We start from the raw sequence: 26,298 nt of genomic DNA, 5'->3' as shown, positions 1-26,298 counted from the left end.
TATACCACCTCATGCTTGATGATGAAACAGCAAATGCCTACTCAAAAATATTTTTTAAAATAATAATTTAAGGACAAAAAAAGTATAGAAATTATATCTGTGCGGTGTAGTTCAATTCAAATGATGGCTATTATAGCATATTTCTATTTCCAAGGAATATCGGTTGTCGATAGACTTTTGAACTTTGATCGCTTTAATTTTCATTTACCTCGTGATACATTTAGCATTTTATTGAAGCAGTTTGTTATTGAAGTTGTTTAATGGTTCCGTCACGAGAATGATAATGATTTGTTACTGCATGCATGCACGTTCCTTGTCGGTTATTATCATAGTAATATGCACATACTGAAAGTTATAAATAAATAGTTATTTATATCCTGAAATTGTATATACTGATACAATTTTTGAAAATTTCATTTCTACTGGCACGGAACTTAGCGCATATTTTTCAATATGACTTATTTACTTAATTTTGTTTTAAATCATTATCGCAAGTTAACTAATCAAATGTTTGAATAGAAGACTATTCTTATGTTCCTATTAATATATAAGTAATCTCTGCAGTCGCTAAGGCAATGTGCAATGTGTAATATAAATATATTAAAAACATTCTTGGGATCTTTTTTATTTAAGATCACACAGTTGAAATGTTTGCATGTTACTAATAGAGACTAAAGTCAAAGTGCAAAATCAACAAGTGTACACAGCATGGTAAGGGAAAAACACAGCATATTATTATGTACTTTGCACTGTTTTATTAGGTTTAATTATTTCTTTTAAACGCTTCAGTATTGTAGTTATTATTGATTTGTTACAATGATTCCAAAAGGAAGAATGTTATAAAATATATATAGGGCTTGATTGTAAATAGGTCTACAAACTCAAGGGTGAATATGGAGTTCATTTGCTGTTAATTAATGTACTATACACCCTATCTAAGAATAAATAATTTCAAGAAAAATGAAAAACTAAAAAATTATCCAGTAAGAAAAATCCTTTTCGAAATTCGATTTAAATATATTAGAATTAATCGGTAATTATTATCTGTTTCTGCAGATTTTGTACTGTCAGAAGTTGTTAGCCTTTCGCATTTCCGTTTAAATTCCTTTTGCAGAGTAACCAGTTTATACAGGTTAATTAGAAATAAGTGTAAAAGCTTTTTGCTGACGAATGAGCTTCACATTCGCCTATGTAAAGCTATTACAATTATTTACAATCATCCCTGTGTAGTTTACAATTAGTAAGTTTGCGCAAGCTAACTTCGGGTTAAATTTGGATCAAGTATATTCATATCGTGTTTGAGAGGAAGTGAATTGTATCGGGGTACTAGTTGGCTTATCTAATCAATTAGTGTAACATAAGCGGTAATCGTGTTGTCGATACGTTGACAACTGTTAGTACTTTGATAAGGACGCCCGGTTTCTCTAGATATCAATTTTGCATATATTTATGCTATAAACAACCTATTACAGTTTATTTATTGGAAAGTCAGCTGTTAAAATTATCACAGCGTCTTGTTTACTTATTTAAAATATTCAATTCAAAATATCTTTATTCAAGACGGCATTTATACGTACTTTTGATTCGTCAATTATTTTTAACGTTATTAAAAATGTCTGTGTAGACAGTCCACGAGTAAGCAACTATCAAACTATCAGCTCCTTTGCTCGAGTGGCCCATCCAGAAACTAAACAGTTTTTCTCTTGAATTAAATTTAACAATGTTTGATGCATTATAATATAAATGACGCAAATGAGTGCTATAATAAAATTAATTGAAAAGGAAGATCTAATAAATATTGTGTAACTTTATTATATGAACGTAAACTTAGGCAAATGAAGTATGTTAACTTTATCTATGTGCACCACAGGTAAAACTCTATGCACAGCCATAAAAAAGCCAATAACCAATATGAGCTTAATTAACTTAAATGCGAAAGAGCTATATTTGTGCAGAAGTATTGGAAAAATTGTAATCTAAACATGCTATGCTAAAAGTATTTCGACAATCGAAATCGTTGTTCTTTTTTATGTGGATGATTCGCGCTAACCTTTTTAGGCTTTAGAGTTATATTGAATTCGAGGTATAATCTAGATTGCAATTTTATACTACATATTAAGGGTAAGATATTACTTACTGGCCAAGGAATTGTCGACGCCTCATTTATCTTATCAATTAAATAAATAATGTCTCTTGAATGCAATTACTATTGTCTCGGGGAAAATAAGACCTTTTGTTTTGCTTTCATTTTATGTATAATGATGTCGTGGGATCCGAAATCATCTCTTGACTGCCACATAGTCTGTATGACATTTAGCATTTTGTTTTTAGAACATCTTCAATATATTATAACACACCTAAAATATACATTGGTCCAAAAATGAAATCAAAATTAATAATGTATCTACAGAAAATTGTTTTTACTTATCGTTAGTTCTTAAATAAACGGCATCTAACCTTTGTTTTTAAAAAATATTGCTGCTCTCATTTTAATTTAAAGCAAAGGTTAGATGCCGTCTAATACTGACTTCCCTAATAACAATTTCTGCGACCACTCCCTTTGAGCAGGTATTTTATGTACTGCACCTTGCCGCTCCTCTATCTAACCCATAGATTCCTATCCTTATATTAAATGCCTTTACAAGAAAAAACTAATGTCCTGTTTATCAAAATATTTACATTTTACGCAAATGAGAGCAATAGTCGTTGGTTCGGAAAGCCTTTTTCCAGCATTCAAAAGAATATTGTAAGTGGATCACATTCTATTAGATTTCGGAGTTAATGAACTCACGTTTGCCTTGGTGATATATTAGTACATCTTCTTTATTAAAATAAAAGACAAATCATTTTAGTGTCGTGTGACTTCTTAAAACGAAAATCTAGAAATCATGTTTGTATTTTTGGAGTTGTACGTTAAGTCGTTTTGAGTCACCGGTTACTCATGTGTCCCGATCCAAATGTTCTTGTTTTTGCGGAATCACGGTGATTTCATGCACTTTATTGTTAGGATCAAGATAAAGAGGTATGAGCAGTATATACAATACTTACTTTGTTAAGTTTTAATTACCGAACAAACATGCAAATAAAGTAATGATACGTCATCACTAGATATCAGACAAATATTTGTAAAAAGTTGTGTTTATATAATAATTATAGAAGCTGTTCCAAATGGTTCATATCAAAATCATTCAGCCGTAGTGCTTCCCTCGCTAGATATTGGCCTCTCCCAAAGATTTACAATCGGATCGGTTTGAAGCGTCTTCCAGCGACCTGTAATAAGTTGTCTGGTAAAGAAAGCAGTATTCTATAGGTTAAAGTGTATGGAAAGGAATAATAGTTAATGTAACGAAAAATAGAAAGATGAACGGAAGACATTGAGAAGGACAAGAGTATGAAAATAAAATAATTAAATGAAAAATGATTAAGAGACATTGTCCCTGTCCACTCACGATAAGGGGCGCACAGGAGGTCCTCTATACGGGGTCCATAACAAGAGAAAAGGTCGCTTGTTCATCTCGTAGATTAACGTCCTGCGCTACCCTTGCCAATCAGTGATCTCCACTCCATAATGTCAAGGTTTCAGCGCGCATATGACCTGCACGATATGCCGCTGCCCCTTCAACATCCCAATCCTCTGTTATTACTCTTTCATTTTAGACGATCCGTTCGTTGATTTTTGTACGAGACGAAAAATATCTGTCTGGACATTTGGCATCGGACCAGTATCTTTTACTTTGACCAGCTGCCCTACTTACACGTATCGAAAGTTGTTCAACCCCTCGCAATCCCCGATATAGACATAAAACAAAACATCACGATGATACCACTAGAACGAGGCGCTGCAATTAGGGTCGCGTCATATTGATTTGTTTTTGATTGTTACGAAGCCAAGGAACTTTGTTCGGCTTCATTTCTTTTAAAAGGCAGACTTCATATCAGAGCTTTATATAATATTTATTTTAGTTTATCGTTTTGATTTGACATTTAACATTTTTTTTGGGATTAATTATTTAATGATACTTTCTGGTATAAATCAATAACGAAAACTAATGAAAATTTATAATTTATGTAATGTTAAAAGTTAAAATAACCGTCGTGTTATACAGGAATATATTACAAGAGACAGATGATTTGATAGATAAACGTAGTTGAGTTAGCAAATAATAAAGCATGACGTAAGGAGAGGCGGACTGTATTCACACAGTCGCAACTTAAATATGCATATACACAAATGCGTATCCAAACCGAATAATAAGAAAAAATGTTAAGACTAAGCCATAAAACAAGTTTATTATTTTATGAGAAAATATATATATGTATATATATATATATATATATATATATATATATACATATATTTAAGTATGTCGTCCGTTTAGACTATAAACGCCAAACGCTGCTGCCAATCCTCTGGAAACTTGTTCGTGGCATTCATATATTAATTCAAAGAGTGTGTTGTTTAAGATTGTATCCAGCTGTAATGGAACCCTTTATCGCAAGGATCGCAAGTTCTTTATCGCTAGGCTACTGTTGCTCGGTATACCGTTATATTAATTTAATAAGCCACGAGGAAATAAATATTGCTACTGTGGCTGTATTTACATATGTACTTTGACTAAAGTTTCTGTTGACCAGTACTAAATGCGAAAAAAGTAATACGGTTAAATATTTTCATTGTGTTTATAATTCTTTAATACATATAATTATTTTTCTATCTATATTAAGGGCAAGTAAGGTAAGATTCAGTTTTATATTCGCTTCATTACTTTTTACTCTCATCGTCAAATTTTGACAAGGAGACCGGATCTTTGTCAGTGCCGACTTACGGAGTAGCTAAGGACCTTCGGAATGCAGCTGTCGTCTCGAAACAATTAGTTCTTTCTTTATCATATACACAAATATTTGCTTTCAATTAAAATATAAATAAAATTAGTACTGGATATGTTATCTGAATTATTCCAACTGTTATCAGTGTCATAATAAGTTAACGATGTTTGAGCGGATACTGTATCTAGTCGTTGTTGTTGAACTTATTCGGTTGTTTGTACGTGCAGGTATATGCGAAGTACGTAAACATTGCAGATATTAATAGAAGGTATCATGCCTTGCATAATCGAGAGAACGTAACACCTCCTGAGGCGTTATACGCCTTCGGAGGCTCTAAAAGTGCACTCTTTGAGAGATTACGCATTCGAAGCAACAAAAGTGTTTCTATCGCGGCTTTTGTCAATTTCAGTATTCGATTCTTATATAAGTATATTATGCATAAATGGAACAGCTTAGTGTGTAACGATAGAGCAGACAAGTTGATGTTTTTGAGAAAACACTATCGTACCGCGTATTTACTTGGTTAACAAAACCATTTCCCTACAATTTTATTTGTTTTTAGGGGGCGTCCGCCTGCTCCCTAACCGCGAACAGCATGGGCGAATCGGGGTAGGATCCGGATCCTTCCTTACCCACGCTTACACCCCAAGCTGCATACACAACACTACTCACGTCTACTCGGGTAGCGCGGTTTGCTACGTACGAACGTCATCGTGCAACTGGAGTAAGGCTGTCCAGCAATTATTTATATTTAGTAAGTTCACAGACACTTCCGCTCCGAGCCAACAGCCAACAAAAGCCCCCGGGGCCAACAGCATCAACTTCAAACGAGAATGAATAAGTAAAACCATTTCATATCTCTAGGTGAAGAGTTGTACAATATTATACAATAAACCGCTAAATGAGCTGCTTATATGTCGAGATTGTAGTGATACAATAAAATAAATATTTAATCCTTCGAGTTTGAGCACCTTTGAAGAGTCAAGAGCATAATGTACATTTATATAACCAAGTTCAGAAAGTTGATTCTTTCACGAAGAACCTAGCAAGGAAATCGATAGTTATTATTCTAACGATAGTATTACAAATTTTGCTAGTTTTTTTAAATTTTGATATCATAAAACTTTTATTTGACACGTGAAAATCATGACATCTTTGTCTTTGACATTGTCTTTTATATATATACGTACACATTAATCGACAGCAAAAGATCTATACATCCACCAGTTGAAACTTCTACAGCTTAAACTAATCACTGTATATTTATGCTTCAAAAAAGGACACTATCTTGTATATTACCAGTTTAACAAAACTACCTTATAACAGGTTGTCAAATATCTCCCTTCCGCTTTTTTGCTCTTTATTCAATACTTTATAAAAAGTGTTACAGTGATCGGATTTAGTTCAAGTATGCGCCGTTTTGTTCGATAATCTGTTTCCATCTAGACGGCAACTTCATAATACCTCCCTCGTAGAAGCCCCCCTCCTTATTTGCGAAGAACTCGGACAGCCACTTTTCACAAACCTCTTTTGAGTTCAACTTTACACCACCAAGGGCGTTCGCCATGGACAGGAACAGGTGGTAATCACTTGGCGCTATGTCCGGGTTATATGGCGGATGTGATAAAACCTCCCATCCGAGCTCCTGTAGCTTCTGACGAGTCATCAACGAAGTGTGTGGTCTGGCGTTGTCCTGGTGGAACACTACACCCTTCCTGTTGGCCAATTCTGGACGCTTCTGGTCGATCGCCTGCTTCAAGCGGTCCAGTTGTTCGCAGTAGATGGTAGAATTAAGCGTCTGGCCATATGGGAGCAGCTCATAGTGGATGATTCCCTTCCAATCCCACCAAACACACAGCAAAACCTTCCTGGCCGTCAATCCCGGCTTGGCCACTGTTTGGGACGATTCACCGGCCTTCGACCACGACCGTTTTCGCTTGATATTGTCGTATGTGATCCATTTTTCGTCGCCAGTCACCATCCGCTTCAAGAATGGGTCGAGTTCGTTCCGTTTCAGCAGCATATCGCAGGCGTTGATTCGGTCCAGAAGGTTTTTTTGCGTCAAATCATGCGGCACCCAAACATCAAGCTTTTTTTTGTATCCAGCCTTCTGCAGATGGTTTAAAATGGTTTGGTGACTAACTCCCATCTCCTGGGCGATGTCACGAGATGCCACATGCCGGTCTAACTCGATGTAGTCCATGATTTGATCGGTATTTGTCGTCACAGGTGTTCCGCCGGCTGGCTTATCCATGGTGTCGTTTTCGCCGGCTCTGAATCGTCGAAACCATTTCTCCGCGGTTCGAAGTGATAGAGTACCATCCCCCAAAACACCATTAATCTCACGGAACGTTTCTCTAGCGGATTTGCCTTTAACGAAGGAAAACTTTAAAATAGCGCGAATTTCGGCGTTAGTGAACTCCATGTTTACACGTCTATAACTGTTGAACGCAATATCCAAACTAATCATGCATAGCGTCGTTTTGTAGGTTATGTCAAGACCTTTCAAATTATGTATAGTATTGCCAGATACGAGCTCTGTAGCGCTTTGTACATAGCCGCGAAATTCAAAAGACAAAAAGGCGGAAGGGAGATATTTGACAACCTTTTATTTCAATGTCGGAAGAATAATGTACAATGTAGTATACATAAATAATTTGTTCTTCGAAAATATTTCTAAAAATTAATTATGACATTTAAAAATTAAAAAAAAAATCGTTATACTTGTGGCCGAATAATTAACTGCTGGTCACTGATAGTTTGTTAATATTTACTTTTTGATATGTAATAGCGCAGCGAAGATTCTATTTCACAAAAGGAATATTAATAATACGATATAAGTTGGGTTGAGAGCGTTGGTACTTGACCTAAACAAGCTGGAGTCACCAATACGTATTGTGTAGGCTCGCAATGGGTCGAATGAAAGGGAGCGCACAATGGACGGATGTCCCCAATCAGCGGTTCTCGCCCGCGACGGGGGAGCCCGAGCTATACTTATATATAATACGTTGTCTATTTTGAGACATTCTCCAACAGCTATAAGGATCATTATCTTCTCGGTCAACGAACGAATTATTTTTTAAATTTACACGGGTAGGGTCACCATACTTTAGGGATGCATGAAGGTATTCCGATTTATTTTAAATTTTAAACGAATATATATTCAAAGCGAAAGTATGTTATAATGACGATGGTTTATTTGTTTAATAAATTTTATAAACTTTTTAATAATAAATTGAGACAGTGTACAGGATATTTGGTAATAAGTGTAAAAGCTTAAAGGTATGAATGTACAACTCGTCGGCGTTTTCGTCGTTGTTTCAGCACATAGGCGTCACTGTAAGGCACCGGCCTTCCTTAAAGATATCTATGGGAGGAAATACCATGTACAGCCCATATTTGTTCTTAATTAATGTATGGTAAAATTTCCGACGTAATAAGTATCTTTATGATATTTTGACAAAATAAGTCGATTTTGATATTCCGATTATTGCGTATTAAAATTAACTATTGTTTACTATCTGTCCATGCAGATTTTGTTGAGCCAAAAGTTATTGGCCTGTCGCATTTCAATTTAAAAAAATTAATGAATATATTTAAAAGTGGTCGCTTTAAGCAAGCTGATTGAAATCAGGTATAAAAGGATAAAAGCTTTTTGCTGACAAAATGGCTATATTTTCATTTCCAAAATGTTGAAGCTTTTTCACCAGCAACTAATATATAGTACAAAACTTTTTTTCACGCGTAATCTAGTGCTATACAAGAAACAAATGAACACTCCGTTGAACGTTATTTATAACTGTTGTAGTAATTTGAAATTGCCGCGTTCTCAACTTCTCACTACGTCATGACGTTTGACTGTTTTGTTAAACGTCCTTGCCGCCCTCTCTGCTATAAAAGGTTTTGCTAATGTGTATTATTCTGTTAAATAAATAAGTAATTAAGTATAAAGCCTATTAATTACATCAGGTTATGGGCCCAGAACGTAATCTGTTTGTAATAAGTATCAGTGAGAAGTAATATCAGTGAAATAACGATATACAAAGTCGCCGGTCATTAAAACTGACACGACATAACCTAAAGCCGCGTGGTTTGTGTAGAAAAATATTTTTTATACAAAATGTCTTCAAATACAATGACTCTTATCGAAAAGTTAAGTGGTCGAGATAATTACAATACATGGAGATTTGCCGTGATGACGTATTTACAACATGAAGACCTCTGGTGCTGTATCGAAAATAATGGCGAACCTGTTGATTCAAAGCTCGACCTGAAAGCAAAGGCAAAAATTATATTGTTGGTTGACTCAGTGAATTACATACATATACAAGAGGCAAAAACGGCAAAAGAAGTGTGGACCAATTTACAAAAAGCTTTTGACGACAAAGGGTTGACAAGACGCGTGGGCTTATTGAGAGATATGATTACAACGACGTTAGAAAATTGTCAAAATGTTGAAGATTACGTTAACAGAATAATGAGTGCAGCACATAAACTTCGAAACATATCATTTGACATCAATGATGAGTGGCTGGGTACATTACTCCTTGCTGGATTACCCGAAGTCTACAAGCCAATGATTATGGCCCTCGAAAGTTCTGGTGTGCCGATTACAGCAGACTCTGTAAAGACTAAGCTCTTACAAGAAATAAAGAGCTCCGAGTCAGTAGCATTGTATGCAAGTAAGTCAAGTAAATATAAACAAAAGGACTCCGATAGTTCTCCGAAGTTTAATAAAGGTCCCCGTTGTTTCAAATGCAACCGTTATGGTCACATAAGTAAAAATTGCAAAACAAAGAAAAAGGACCAAGGCAAAGAAACTGGATATGTCGCTGTGTTCTCGGCATCCAGTGCAGCAAATGACAGTAAGAGCTGGTTTGTTGATTCAGGAGCGTCCATGCATATGACAATGAGGCAGGACTGGCTATACGATGAATTATCACCTCCAATTACAAGCATCCGTATTGCTGATGATAAAATGCTTAAAGTGAAGAGCTGTGGAAAAATAGATCTGCCTATATGTAATAGTGTAGGACAAACACAAACCATACAATTAACCAATGTGTTGTATGTGCCTGAGTTAGCAAGCAATCTTCTCTCCGTGAGTCAGCTGATAAAGAAAGAATGTTCTGTACAGTTTAGTAACAATGGCTGTAAAATATTCAACAAATCTCAAAAAGAAGTAGTAGCTTGTGAATTAGTGAATAACATGTATCGTCTGAACTTAAGTAGTGCACAAGCATATGCATGTGATACAAAGGAAAGTGACAGCTACTTATGGCATCAAAGGATGGCTCATCTCAATATGACTGATCTGAACAAACTCTCCAAATGTGCAGAAGGTGTCAAGCTTACTGACAATAAGCTGGATATGATATGTGAATTTTGTCAAGAAGGAAAACAGTCCCGGCTGCCGTTTCCTAAGGAAGGTTCTCGTGCTAAGAAGGCTCTAGAACTTATACATTCCGATATCTGTGGGCCACTGGAGGTGAAATCAGTTGGAGGAGCGCAATATTTCCTCACATTTGTGGATGACTATACCAGGAAAGTATTTATTTATTTACTTAAAAACAAGTCTGAAGTATTTAATAAATTTAAAGACTTTAAAGCATTTGTGGAAAATCAACTTGAATGCAAAATAAAGAAATTAAGAACTGATAATGGAAGAGAGTATCTAAGTAACGAGTTTATTGAATACATGCAAAATTGTGGCATTATACATGAAACTTCTAATCCATATACCCCACAACAAAATGGGTTAGCGGAACGTATGAACCGTACATTGATGGAGAGAGCTCGCTGTATGTTGCTTAATGCTAATTTACAGAAACACTACTGGGCTGAAGCAATGGCGACAGCTGCGTACATAACGAACCGCTGTCCAACAAGATCCATTTCATACGCAACACCTGAGGAGTTATGGTCCGGGAAGAAGCCAAATTTGAAGCACCTTAGAATCTTTGGTTGAAGAGACTTTTGTTAGATATAGATGAATATAATCAGGATTCTGTAACACTTAACATAGATAATCAAAGTGCAATATCTGTCATAAAAAATGAAAATTATCATAAACGATGTAAACACATAGATATTAAATACAAGTTTGTTAAAGAGAAATATGAAAGTACAGATATTGATCTAAAGTATATAAGTAGTAATGAACAAAGGGCTGATATATTTACTAAACCCTTATGTAAAAGTAAATTTAAATATCTAAGAAGTAAATTAGGTATTAGGAAAATGTAACTGTACTTATAAAACTTGATTCTGTAATACTTTGTTTAGTAATACTATGTATGTATAAAGTAACTTAACCTATTGTTTTTGTTAGTTACTATTATTTGTTTCACTTTACAATGAGGAACGCTGTAATTTGGAGAGAGTGTTGTAGTAATTTGAAATTGCCGCGTTCTCAACTTCTCACTACGTCATGACGTTTGACTGTTTTGTTAAACGTCCTTGCCGCCCTCTCTGCTATAAAAGGTTTTGCTAATGTGTATTATTCTGTTAAATAAATAAGTAATTAAGTATAAAGCCTATTAATTACATCAATAACAAATAATAAACCGCTTAGTCATATTTTTTTAAATAATTTAGGGACAATTTTATTGTTATTACTATGGGGATTTTCCATTTGAATACATGGTGGCACTACATATACGCCCCTCGTCGGATTTGAACGGCAACTGTTGCTCTACACAAGGTCGCTCGTGAAGTTATCGGCCGTGGTACAGAGGTCGACGAGAATATTTGGTCGTAAAAAGCGCCCTTAAGTGCACTCACTAATTACTACAAACAGAAGGAAAAAAACATTATGGTAGCGGATTTGACCCCTAAACAGATAATGATATATTAAGATAATGAACAAGATACGGTTAATAGCACGAAAAGATTTACCTTTATATAGGTTTTAAAAGGATTTTTTTAATTCATAATTTTACTAATTGAGATTTAAATTCTAAAGTAAATAAATACGATTATTCTTTTTTTTTTATATATATACACTAAATAATAATTAGTGAGTTAAAACGCCTTAGTGATTTAGCAAAAGGCGACAGGGCTACGCGGCCCACTTCTGTGCATTACTTTGTTAGTTAAATTTTGAGGTTTATTTGAAAGGTTTCTGATAAACTTTTCATTGGATTCACGGGTGACCCCCATGGATTAAATAGTTCTACTAGAGACGGCTCGTCGATGAGCCACACGTGGCTTGTACAAAATACTTGATTTTTCACAAAGTTTATTGTAGAAAATCAATTTTAATGTCGATATAGCACATAATATTTGAAGTTTTGTTGCTGAGTTTCTACTACTAGTTAGTCTATTTTCTAAACGAGGCCGTCGCTGCGGATAACAATGGCGCCTGATTAATCAAGGCATCGAACAATTCGCAAACATTACTTCATTTCGGTTTGATGTGATATTTTTAAACGTATATGAAATTCTCACATTTCAAGGAGGCGAGAAGGGATGTAAGTGTGTGGTATTTTATACCATCGTTCTTTCCAAGATTTTAATAAAAATTATATCATCATTAACATGTTAGGCCATAGAAGCCTACTGCAAGGCTTTCTTTAAATCCCCGCATCCAGCGGCTTCCCGCTATATATTATAGCAAAATAAAAATTATATATTTATTTAAAAAGTGCCCAAATCCAAAAAAAGCAAATTAACATACGTAAGAAATAAACAAAATTGTACTGAGTTTCGGTCTTGTAAATTATTCATTAGTTCCGATGTACTTTGGCAACCACAAAGAAATCTCTACATTACACTTTACGAGAAAATTGTAAATAACTATCAAATATAAAGTAGAAGTGAAATAAGCTACTAGGTATAGGATATAGGTGCTCACGGGACACGTGGGGTTCAAAGTATGTTTAAAGTACAAATATAATAACACCAGGCGTTTCTTTGTTATACGAGAACAATTCAAAATTTTATATATTTAATAACTTATTTCTTGTGTATAGTAGAGAGAAATAATTTAGAAATATAATTATATGCTTCATAGAGGTTAATATGACTATTATTAAAAATTATTAATAAATAGAGACAGCATAAATTTAAGAATATAGTGTTTAAGTTAATTAATTAATTAATAAAGAAAATTAAAGAATTTTTAAGCTATAGATGAAGGAGCGGACCTTGGTCTGTAACCTTATGATACAGTTAAATACTAATTGGTGTATGGGTAAAAATATATATGTATTTGTAAAAGACAGATCCTGATCACCCATATCAAGAAACAGATAAAAACCCTTAAAGATTTTTTTACCATTAATTTAAAAAAAAAGTGACATTTGATACTCCTTGGCACTTGTAAATCCCACCGTGCAAAGTAAACACACCTGCCTCGACAGATATTTTTGACTTCCTCAATTATTAACCGCTCAGTGACAAAGCGCAGTTGATGAGTTGAAAAAAAAATCTATTTAGTACGCCACGTGTTGTAAACAGCTGCCGTGACTGCGATTTGTGAGCAGGTAGACGCAAGCTGCGGTAATGCGATGAAAAAAACCTTGCCATCGTTTCACACCTGGTGTTCAAGTTAGAGAAGATTAAATGTGGTTATCTATTTAAGTGTGGATTTTAAAATTACAGATTTTGAAATCCAGTATCTGTATCTGATATAATAAAAATGTGTTCAGCATTACGTTTGGGTTCATCGATATGAAATATAATGTGCCTAGTTATTTCATTAGCAACGACAAATTAGAAAAGATAAACAAGAGGTTAAACAATAGTTCAGTTATACAGGACGATTGTTTATAAGTGTAAACGCTTTAAAGGAGTGAATGTGTAGCTCATTTGTCTGCAAAAAAGCTTTGATGTTTTCACAGCTATTTCCAATTATCCTGTATAAAATTGACACTTGTGAATGCGACAAGCCTATATCTTCTGCGGCAGTACTAAGTATGCAGAGAGATAGTAAACAATAATCAATTTTAATATTTAGTAATCTATTTTAATTTAATATTCTTTATTGTATACGTTAGAAAGCATATAAGTAGTTTCAAAATAATAAAAAAGTACAATGGGCGGTCTTATCACACGAGGCATATTCTTCCAGACAACTATAGTATGAAAACAGTAGAAGTATAAATAATGGATAGTTCACGTTTAAAATACATATATACAATAATACACAAGAATATATATACAAAAATAATAAAAAAAGTATAATACATATTACGGTATAATATACTTAGTAATCCCATTTTGCAAACACTTTTTACGCATGACATTATTTATTATTCCTCAAAAAAAATTTTGGATAGGGTTTACCGTACAATAATTGACAACAAATGGCCTATTAACTCGCCCCTTTCTTCTCCTTCAAGTTTTATATTGTATATGTGTATTACTATTTGGTGTCAAAAATATAGGCTACAATGACACCCAGGTGGGCAGGTTACAAATACTGACAGTAAATGATTAATTTTCATAAATTCATCAATTTTTATTCAATTTCTATGCAATTTTTGAATATAAGATCAAATGCACGCGTCAATGTGTAATTGTACGGCAATACTTATTTAATACAATTTCTTTTCAGGTAAAGTTTGAGAGCCATTACAAGTTACAACGAATCTAAGTCGGCAGAACAAGAATTTGTAAGTAAAATTTATATAACACCGAAAGTGTTTAAGTTACTTTTTGACTTGATATTTACGAATACCCTAAAGTTAAAACTTTGTCAAGCAAGTAAATAAAAACGAATTAAACTAAGAGTTGTACAAGAAATTGGTTCGACAATTTCAATGTGTTATAGGTGATGACACATATGTCTCCGAAGTGCGGTACTTACAACGGGTCTCATTAGAAGCCTCAAGGTCGGTCAGAGAGTAATTGAGACGGCTGTGCTTGGAGTTTCGTTGCGAAATGGAATCAGAAATGGGGAGATCGGCAGAAGAACCAATATGACCGACATATTGTATTGTATTGTTTCTGAAAATGTTAATGCTGTTAGCTCTAAGGCTTTTACAGCTTTATCGGTACTGAGTTCACGGAGCGGAAGGGTCCGTGAACTAGATTTAAAACTAGAAACTAAAAGATGGTGGGGCGCCTACCAGTTGCACGGGGACGCTCGCACGTTGTAAAGGCTTTTTGCGGAAGAGCTTTGACGGGGTGTGTAGCTGGAGTGTGCTTCGGGTTGGGACGGCAGCGTGGACCACAGGCGAGCTGAAGAGGGATCCGGATCCAACCACGGTTTGCCCACGCTTGTAGCGGTTAGGTAGCGATCGGCCGCTCATTAAAAACGAGTGTTGTATGACCGACATAGCTCTAAGTATTACCCGTCTAAAGTGGCAATAGGTTGGGACATCTCTCATGCAACCGATGGCGGTTGTGGCTGAAAGGTTCTCGAGTGGCGATCATGAACCAGTAGACGGCTTTATTAGTCCCGCTACTAGGGCGACAGACGACATAATTAAGATCGCGAGAAGTCGCCGGATGTCGGCAATGCATGCCGGTCATCGTTGCGATCTTTTGGGAAGTAGGCTCATGCCCAGCAACGGGCGTCTATTGCCTGAAAATCAGAAAAAGAACTTCATTTTGGTTTACGTTTATTCACTTATTCTTATTATTAAGCAAAGAGGATCGTTGGCACTGTCCACTTGAGTACGTGTTTTAAGAACATAAAATAATAGAAAAGAGAATCCTTAAAACAATAAAGCAGTACTTTTCCAAGCGTTATTATCACTTATAAAAACACTAATAATCAGATTATTTCTTTAATGGAAATCTTTAATTTGTTAGCAGATAATTCAGAGATATAACATGGTCGTGTATCATCGTACACAATTGTGAAAAAATAAATTAATAATTTTATGAAATATAGAGAAAGGAACAAGCTTAATTATCATTTCTAGTTGTAATATGCAAATAGAAAATAATGACACTGATTTATAGATAGTTAATTTAAAAAATATAGCCATAGATCTTGGTTTATTTATCTCCAAGGACCTAAATGCGATACAGTTTCGGGTTCGTTAATTCCATTAGGGATGTGTCAATTTGGTGAGTTTAGCGCGCCTCGCTCGGGACCAAGGTCATTACGGTAGCTCGCCCGAAATGAATTTACTATTGAAATGACGTTATCCTCTGTTTTAAATGTTACTGAAGGGAACTTATATATCTACGTGACTGCGATTATTGTGAGGTAAAAACATACAATTTCGAAATAACTGTTTGTTAAAAAGTAAACGTTGTTAGTGGACAAATATTTGTAAGTCTTGTTGGCGGTTATAAATAACGATGCGCTAATGGCATAAAGAAGAGAATTGTAGCTTAAACCATTAGATCGAATTTAAAAGTATTGTTCTATTCATCAAAATAATGTTAGTGGTGTTGGTAAAACATAATACTGACTTTTAAAAACACTACCGACGTTGTTTCTACGACGGTCTATACCTTCCCAATAGATTTCTAATTGTACCAGTTGGCTACTTGCCTTCGTGTCCAATGTGTGCTGTCTGTTTTGTACATTTAACCTGAAGGTACTACAATTTGCCAAACACTTAGATGTTCTTAAAAAAATTGTCATATAAACTACGAATTTCGAAACGTAATCCAATCCAGTAGTAGTGTGGCGATATAAATATTTTTTTTTTTAAGACACTGAGATGTCATGACGCTATGATTGTTCCGTCCACCTGACAGATCAGTATATCATTGTTGCCAAGCCAATATCTGATTAATTTTTTGTGGATGGACTATGTTTTTAACGCGCTGGAACAGCTTCGAGTTTATTCTGACAGAACATTGGAGGTTCTCTTTATTGTAACTATCGGTATGGAAGGCTGTCAAGCTATTAGATTGACTAGATACGAAGATTACCGATTAAAAGCTCTGTTTGAACTCAATTGATATGCATTTAGCACTGTGATTCAAGCACAGTCGATTCACCTCGGCTCAGTCGGTTGCTGTTATATGTTTATAATTAAATCAACTAACAATGTTATGCATTTAATATTGATTACGTTTAATCGCCAATTTCTGCATAAACAAAGTAACGCAGTAATTACTTGCACCTGAATAGTTATAATACAGGTTGTTATGAGTACGGCTCTTTAAAACTGATTGTTTGCATACAGTAAAGACTGAAGAAAAATGTTAGCGGAGACTGTCATGATTGGCTACAAAACTGTCATTAGAAAACGACCAAGAATGAGATTTCTTTATTACGAAATATTCATAAACTTGGATAGAATATGTATTTTATATATTTAATCACTTCATCGTCGTAAACTAAGATAAAACTTGTGTGCTCCGATAAGAATGTACTGGTGATTATTATAGACAAAGTACAAAGTACGAGAAAAGAATAAACTCTGTCCAATCACGTCCACATTGAAAAGATAAATGTTAATTTTCAGAGAGGCAAATGTTTGCTTTACTTATTGTAGTTCAGTGTCGACTTTAATAGAATTGTCGATACCAACGTTATATGGTTAATTTTCATATTCAAAATAGTGAACAATTTTTTATGTACTTTCGTTATAATGACAAACTCTCAATAATCAGGCATATGTCGTTGGCGCGCCTTCAATGCTATTATCGTTAGACGTTGACCGAAAATAATTATATTGATTATTTGTTTTTTAACATAAACTGTAGTTGTATCCGTTTGTTTAAAAGTTCAATTAATATAATTGAATTATTTCTCAAACTACCGTATAACATTTTAAATAAATATATATATTTTTTAAATCGTTATCAAAAATTAAGTAAATGGTTTTGATCTACATTCGTAAAGTTATTGTATTGACTCATTTTTGGTTGCAGTGTTAAAACAAAAGCCTAATTTAAGAATTAATATAAATTTTTAATTTTAATCGCAATTCTGTCGGATTAAAAAAGAAATATAAACAGACGTATATGACGAACCTTTTCTTTTATTATTAACGTAAATTGCTTCACCATATCTGTATGTCACGTTCAAATACTCAATAACCCATTTGATTAATAGCCCTTTGTACGATTTCCGCTTCCGAATTCACTTTGAATCGACAAGATTTATGCCCGGGTCTGTACAAATATGAACTTAGTTCAACCACGCTGATAAAGTTACTTCAATTCAAATATTGAACGATTTATGGCCAACCAATATATTCTATGTCGTTTAACTTTTTAGGTATTTTCTGGCATTGACATCGGTAATATGAATGAATATTGAACGAATTTTAATTGATAACGAATACGTCTATTTATTAGGCGAGGTGAGCTTTAAAATATGCATGTTAACGACATGTATGTTTTTTAAAATTTAAAAATAATCGTCTTCTTTTCACCCCAGTAGATGCTCATTGCAAGGCATAGGCAAAGTTTTGCATTGTGGGCACCTAACGCTTTCTCAAAGCCCTGACCATGTCGTATGTTGTGGTATTTCAAATATTACCAATTGTTATTTTTGACATAACATTTTTTGTACTATAAAATGTCTTTCATTACATAAATTAAATGAAATTGATAAAGTCTTTTGATCAAATTTCGTACACTGCAGTACTTTACTAATGCGATAATTATTGCATGATTTCATTGCAATGTTTTATGGTACAGTGTGCGTAAAAATGCTATTCACCTCCTGAGGTATGTGAGAGGTATGACGAGATAAGTAGACAAACGTCAAGCCGTTTGTTCTCAAATACCTCATGTGTGTCTTGTCAATCGCGTCCGCCCCCGTGCCATCGCTCGGCGCAAATATCTCTAGCGGTGATTAGAATTCACGCTCACACGATACATACCCTTTTTTGACTTAATTGACATCCGATATCTTTTACTCACATTTTTATTCTCCTTAGGACTCTTCCTCTAAACTTTACGCAAATATATAAATAAATAGATAAAATAATTTTAGTAGTAGCTCATTTGTTAGAAAAGGCTTGAAAGCTTTTAAACTTATTTCCTATCATCTCTATATAAAATGATCATTCTAATATATTACATTTGTATAGGAACGAAACAGGCCTATAGCTTCTTTCAGTACAAAGTCTGCGAAGACAGATAGTAAATATCAATAATTTTAGTTTAACCAAATTTTGATTTTTTTTGTATATTACATTATTTATAATTTATGAAACGACTGATTTTTGGATATAGTAAATCACACCTCTGACTAAACTTGTATATATATGTATAAACACTATTTATAAGTTACAAAAATTAAATTCATGTAAAACATTCTGAAATAAATATTCCGTTACAATGAACGAATTGTCAGTATTATAAACTTGTTTTTCTCTTGAAACAAAAGGCAATGTTTGGTTCGGTCAGTGTGAAGGGTATATCTTATACCTTCGTAATAACATTGGACGTGGTGCCCGTGATAACTTTCATGAGCGATGAAACCGCCGCGGTCCGTTGTTAAGTGAACGAGCAATGTAACGGGTTTTTTATTCTTCTTCTTGAAGTGCCTCTCCAACTAGTGGAGGTTGGCTATCAGCTTTCTGCTCTCTTCCTTATTTTTAGTTCTGCGTAATAGCTCAGCAGCGCTGGCGATTCCGGTCCACTCTCCAATGTTACGAAGCCACGACTTCTTTCTCCTACCAACCTTCCTTTTACCAGCGACCTTTCCCATCATGATAAGTTGAAGGAGATTGTATCGTTGGTGTCGAAGAACGTGTCCCAAGTAAGCGATTTTCCTTCGTTTTACTGTGAGCATTAGTGCGCGTATATGGCCGATTCGTTTCAGAACTTCGACGTTGGTCACCTTCTTAGTCCAGCTTATGGACAGCATGCGTCTATATGTCCACATTTCGAAAGCCTCTATACGCTTACGAAGGTCTTCCTTTATGGTTCTTTATTACTTTATCCGTTACTATTTTTTAAATTGCACTTTGTTTTTATTTGGTGTAAAATTGTAAATGGAATTATGTTTTTTAACTTTTCTTTTAGAGTTGTCTCTATACAAACCACCCAATACACAAATATGGTCACAATCACGTAACAAAATATTTAAAATCATTTTCATCTCTTAAACCAATGAGGGCTGATGTGAAGGGCCGGATAATAACAAAATCTATGACGATATTACGTGCGGGCCTTATCACTAGCCATCACTTGAATGCCCTACTTGTCCCGTCGCTTTCTTTTATATATATATAAAAAATAGTACCACTGCACAACGAACGATATATATTTAATGAATCCCAATTAATTTCGGTTGCGTGTTCACTGGCTTTTAAATTAATTAAAAGTAAATGAAAACGTAATGTCTCGTTAGCTGTTAAAAATAGCACATTATTTTCAAAGTTAATTTATTATGCTCATTTATTTGGTGTTCTTTACCGCTCTCAATTTATTCTTTGTGCTTTGACGAAACATGTCACGTCACCCCATGTCATTCATAATTACCGCTCCCCCAGCCGTGACAGTTGGTTTTTACATACCATTGTGCTCGAAGGAAGTAATCTAATTGCCCATTACACCGACGAGAGGAAACGGACGTTTTCGTACGCGATAAAACTTAGCTTCAAAGTGAAATGTGTGGTCAGGTTATATATTTACACGTGCACTGTTTACATATCCATTGCATTGTGTGTACTATACATTAGTTAAGCGTAATGTTAATTTATATTCTTGTATCTTAGACGGTATTGACAAATTACATAAAAAGGTTTGGCGGCGGTTCTCAGGTAAATTACTTTATATAGTTAATATTAATTATAGATGTGAAAAAAATATTGTTCTATTATTCATTTTTATCTCTATTCTGCGGATATGAAACAAGCCCGTAAAAGATTGTTGGGTGTATGTAAATCTATCGTCGTTTCTGCCCAAAGATGCACCACTGCAAGGCATATGCCAATCATAAAGATATCTCTCATCCTCTGTAAACTTGTTTGTGACCAGAGGGAATGAACAGTGTGAAGTATATTCCGAAAATCGAATACGCGACCTACGATCCTCCAACGCTTGGCTACCACTGCTCACTTAAACGTATATCTTTTACTTCAGTAATGACTTAAACATGTACAAGTGTCAACAGTGGTAGGCTTATATTCGAAATAATAAATATTTATCAACTCCTCAAATGAAAACAAATATATTTTTGTTATGTTTATGTATAGTCTTGCCATATTATTACTAGGCATGCGAAATATACCAAATAATAATTTTAATATTATATTCAAAAATTTAAACAAGATGTCTACAGTTATAGTCTAGTATACCAGTCATGCTATTGTTACATTAAATGATTAGTTTAATAAGATGATCTTCGTTATCTTACATATACAACATGAACACAGCATAAATTGAATAAAAACATTTATCGATAGGAAAATGTTATAGTTTAACTAAGTTAATCTTTCCAAGTATAGGCCTCCCCCATAGATTTCTATAAGGCCGGTTAAAAGCGGGCTGAATCTAATTTTTTAATAACCTTAACGAGATTATCTGTCCATCTCGCGTGTGGACGTTCTACGTCGCCCTTAACGGTCTGTGGTTTTCACTTCAGAACCTTAAGGACTCAACGGTCATCTGTTCGATGCTCCTCTGCAAGAGCTGAAGCTCAAAAGCGCTGTGATACTCATCAGAAGCGTAGGCCTAGCCTAAGCGTAGACCTGCATCTGTGAAAACCCGGAGGGGGAGGAGAGTGTGGAATAATACATTTTACTTACACTTTACCTATTACGTACTTTGTACATACAAAGTAAATCCTCAGTTATAACCCTCGCCGAATTTTCACTAAAGCTCGATCGAGATAAGAATATGTGTTGCAACACGCACGTACAATTTAATATCTGATACTAAGGTCAGAGTAACGAGCGATCAAAGATTTTTTCCACTTACCAAAATAATTCGGTTTTTTAATCAGCATTGTTTCATTGTGTTATTGTGTCATCGCTAAATTTAAGTGGCATTTAGCGAATTGGCTCAAGAACGATAGTGGGTTGTGGTTCCAAGCTGGAGGCCTTTATGTGTAATGAGATTAGATAGCGTAGTATTTAAATAATGGCACGGTTCACTCGCTCAAGTGGCCAGGGCTCTAGTTCGGCCTTTGCCAATGTCGATCCCAGGCTCGACCTCTGTTCGTAACGTTTGTATGACTTAATACGATGTTGTAATGCGATACAATTCATTGTTTTGCCAGCGCTCATGTAAAATTGTCGACCAGATCATTTTAATGCTTATTTAATGTCCTGGTAAGAAGGTTTGTGTAAAGAGGATTTTATTCAAGTCATGGTAATATTCATGACTAAGTTTAATTTGTTTGAAATTTGTAGGTGGGCAAAAATGAAATAAAAATCAAGTCTATTTGCAATTTTTGAATTCGAAAGTATACCTTCAACTGGTTATTGTAAACTTAATTTCTTTATTAGGGTTTTATATGAAGCGTGGTACTCCAGAACCTGAAGGTCCCGGCGGCCATTTTAAATTGTCAATACGCCTACTATGTCGGTAACTGTTGTTTGTTTGTATATAACTTGAAAGTAAATGTTCATAATATTTATTTAATAATAATGCAGACTCCGTGAGGAATCAGAGTATTTGCTGTTTTCTGACAAAAAGATACCCAAAGCATTAATTATTACACGGAATGAAACGCTTTGAGAAAATATAATTTAATTTTCATTATGTATTAATACGTTGTCAGTTGATCGGTACAGAGCCATTAGTTGCACCGGCGCACGTGTAATGTATACAATGAATATTACAATATCATAGTTTTATAACTGCATTGTTTCCCTGCCGCCTCGCTACGCTCACGGCAGCGATAATGCAGTGCGCTATTGTTCGTGTTATCGTACCGCCTTTATTGCTAGGAATGCACTTAGGGTTGCTTCACTGATTGTACGAACCATAACCGCTTGGATATGCGTTCAATGTGCCTGCTCGTGCTGGACATACCTTCTGCGTTTACCTGTTATCATTTAAATAATCCATTGGTTTCTTAGTCAAGCTCGATGGCTCCCTCAAAACGCTATCAGATAGAAAGGCGGCCGAGCTCTTAGATCACTTGGGCGAACGCATGGACTAACCAAGCAGCAGGGAACTCTCGGCTTAGGTTGTCACTCAAATCAGTGTATCATTTCGGCGCAAAGATCTTCCGGGACCGATCCTCAATTCTTTTAACCGGGCTTATACTGCTGTCCCATTTACTTTTCAAGTAGCGAAGCTAGGGGATACAAAGAGCTGCGGGCTCGGCCGCTACGTACTTTATTACCCGATTGGGAAGCTAGCGCGGTTTCCATACTTGAATTTCATCAGATAGAGAGGCGGCCGAGCTCTTACATCGCCTGGGCGAATGCTCCATGGAATGAATGGGTGTTAGAGTCTTCTAGTAAGAACGTCATCATCGGCTGTCTCGGAGTTATCTACTTTCGTACGTTTAAGAAATAACGTTACAAACATAACTGTCGTAAATATGTCATGTATATACTTTCTCAGGTTCTCTTCTCATTTTCAATATATTTACTCAAATATGATTTAGGCTGTATAATTATGATATGAATAATTATTATCATCTGAAACTTGCTGCCTGCCTGCCCCACGCGGGCCAAATTTATTTTTGGTCTTAGTTAACCACTGTGTTAACAATTTTTTAACTGGTAACTTAAGAAGCTGTGTGTGACTATGATACCTTCTCTAAGTGCGTTCTTCGTATCCGCTTGTTGTAGCTTGCGCTTAAATCTATTATCTTTTTATACGGGTGAATGTATAGGTCGTTTCCCCTAAATTAATATATACTACACCCTATATAAAAATCAATGCTTTCATAAATAACAAAAAAGATAATGATAACAAACTAAGAAAGAGTGTTTAAAATTCTTATCACTACATATTAAAATGAATTATTGTTTATTATCTGTCACGGCAGCAGACTTTGTACGGCGAGAAGTTGTTGGCTTGTGGAATTCTAATAGTGTTTTAGAGTGAACATTGTATAGTATGATTGTAAATAAATGTAAAAGGCTTTTTACTGACAAGCGAACAATACATTTACGATTAAGCCTTTGCACTTGTAACGAATCATAACGTATACTTTTAAATAAAATGAGATATTGCTTTTTATTTATATAAATGATTTATGTAAATAGCAGATGGCGGGGCTCGCTTCCCCGTTGCCCTCATCTGGCTGCATCGTTATCTCGGGCGCGGAATCGATCCGACAGATGCGCTGCACTGCCCGGACCAATGGCGGCTTGATCTCTCCAGCAGCTGCTGTCCGCCGACCGTTTCGCGTTCACTCCAAACCTACATATTTTTTGCTGCAACAACAGAAATTGTAGTCGCACCGTTAGGAATTTTTTTTTCTTTTGTTGTTGTTTTCAAACGTAGAACGGCCCTTTCATGTCTTTTTTATATTTCTATGAATTGAAATTAAACAATCATTTCGAAATATTTTAATCACAATCACTAAAAGGCCCTTGTTGTTATAGAACAACTTTACTCGTACATTATACATTTTTATTTTGTAAATGAATTTACAATTAATATTTAAGTGAACTGAGCTCGCTTTCTACGTTTAATTTTTTTGCATATTATCCTTTAATTTCTTATCTATAATTACTGCTACTCCACAAATTATCTTAGACCTTTGTTTTCTTATGTTTTAATTTTAAATTAAATGACATGTCATAGAATAAACCTTATTACAGCATTTAAGAGCTTTTACTTGGTCCAAAAGTTACCAATATCCATAACAATTATCATAATGCAGTGTTTCAAACCTTGTGCCATGCCACACCTTAGCCTTTCTAAAATTTTTACGCCCCCCATGTAACATACATAATTTTTATACTAAAGCGAAAGGGTTAAACTCGCGTTCAGTCCATTTTGGAATTGCCCCCTCAACAAACAAATTACTCCGCTGTGGAGCGTGGGCTCCATGTTGGGAAACACTGATATAATGTGTACATCAAACGTTGTAATATTTGGCTCCTGTCAGTAGATGAGCATTCCAAACTGGTGTCAGTGTAATTTTAAATTTAACTGAAAATTCAAAAGCAAATGCCTATTTGAATCAAGGTAATTCAATTGATGTAAATTAACTAAAAAGTAATTGGAATGTAATTGGTAAAATTGATTAGCCGAGAAATTAAGATAATAAAATAATTGGAATGTATAATGCTAAGTAATTTCAAACTAAAAACTTACGCACTTTGATACAAAGTTACAAAATTAATTTAAGTTTATATTTTCATTATTAGACATACTAATTGATTTCCTGCGAGTAACGTCATTTAAATGTGTGTATTATCACATAGCTTGTGCGTAATTAGTCTCAGTCTGAATTTAAACAGTAAGAAATTACGTCATATATTTACAAATTTGTTACAGTTAAAGCCAGTTTTTCATTAGAACGCGTTTTCCTTAATTGAAACTAAATTTTATCAAATACCTTGGATGAAACTAGTATTAACTAATTCTCAAAATTTAATATCAGTTAATGTTAAAAAGATAACATACGTCAGTGGCTTTGCAAATGAAAAAAAAAACAAAGGTTAACTTTGTAATTGAATACGCTACGATAGTTTGTTTTGCAATAAGAAGCAGAAATACTTTTTAATAAAAAAAAACTTACAAAAACGTTCGTCAGCGATGGTCCTTTAGTGTAAAATCATTATTTTTATTATGTTCATGATTCTGTTACTAGATTTTTTTAATAAATATTTTAAGCCTTGTTTTCAAACTCCAAATTGGTTTACGTAGTGCTAGTTTCAACTGAAGCTCGAAGTGATAATTAATTTTATAAAAATATCAAATATATTCATCATAGATAACAGCCGATAGATGCCCGCTGTTAGGCATAAGTCTTTCCCAAAGATAGACGCAACTTCCTGCAACCTTAAGTAATATCAAGTTTTCTAGTAAGGATGCCTACCCACACGTGTTCATGGACACGTGGTCACCGTTCTAGAACTTTCGATCACGGTCGATATGCACGTGCCCATTGCCACTTCAGACGAGCAAATCTTGGAGCTACGTCGGTGACTTTGATTCTTCTGCTTATCTTCTCATTTCTGATCTGATCTCGCAGCAAAGCTTCGAGGATATTCGAGAAAGTATTAAATATTTATAAATACATCAATTGTAAATTATAATTTTGAAAAATTCATTTAGTAATATTTTTTTCCTAGCTAGAGGTAAACGCGTTCTGAATAAAAACTGCTTCTAACTGTGACGTACGCATTAGTTTAACTATAAGCAATTCGACTGGAAAGTTCCATAAATTCAGCGCCGACGTATGACCTAAGCTATTTGTTTGTATTGATGGTTGCCATTTTGCACAATTGTAACTTCTGTTTCCAAATCATTCGTAATTGATTCGTCGCACGTCTGTCCTTTAAACGTGTGCCGACCTAGAGAAATGAAAGTCTCCGTAGGTGTACTGAAATAAAAATATTCATTAATATACGATGTCTTACATCAAATTGATTATTACTATCGACATTGGTATATTTCGATTACTTACTTCAGACTATAGCGTTGTTCATTTTACTTTTATGAAAATGTAACAAA

General features: G+C 34.7%; 1 protein-coding gene across 3 annotated transcripts in view; it reads left to right on the top strand.

Annotated features, from left to right (window-relative positions):
* fwd (phosphatidylinositol 4-kinase beta fwd) overlaps window positions 1-26,298 on the top strand; it is an 88,988-nt gene that overhangs the window by 24,240 nt on the left and 38,450 nt on the right. The window contains exons 1-2 of one of the 3 annotated variants that reach the window (XM_068774894.1): window positions 12,284-12,299; window positions 14,387-14,444. The exons of 1 other annotated variant lie outside the window; for it this stretch is intronic. The gene's annotated coding sequence lies outside the window, so the exon portion shown is untranslated. Of the gene's footprint in view, window positions 1-12,283; window positions 12,300-14,386; window positions 14,445-26,298 lie in introns of those variants that run through there. One more of the 3 variants, XM_068774893.1, reaches the window with a different exon arrangement.

This window comes from Battus philenor, unplaced genomic scaffold (assembly GCF_028537555.1).
Source record: "Battus philenor isolate CCGP_79_NKW_IND1 unplaced genomic scaffold, ilBatPhil1.0.hap1 SCAF_8, whole genome shotgun sequence".
NCBI lineage: Eukaryota > Metazoa > Arthropoda > Insecta > Lepidoptera > Papilionidae > Battus > Battus philenor.
The sequence above is the reverse complement of the archived record's forward strand: the minus strand, read 5'-3'. Positions and strand labels throughout refer to the sequence as shown.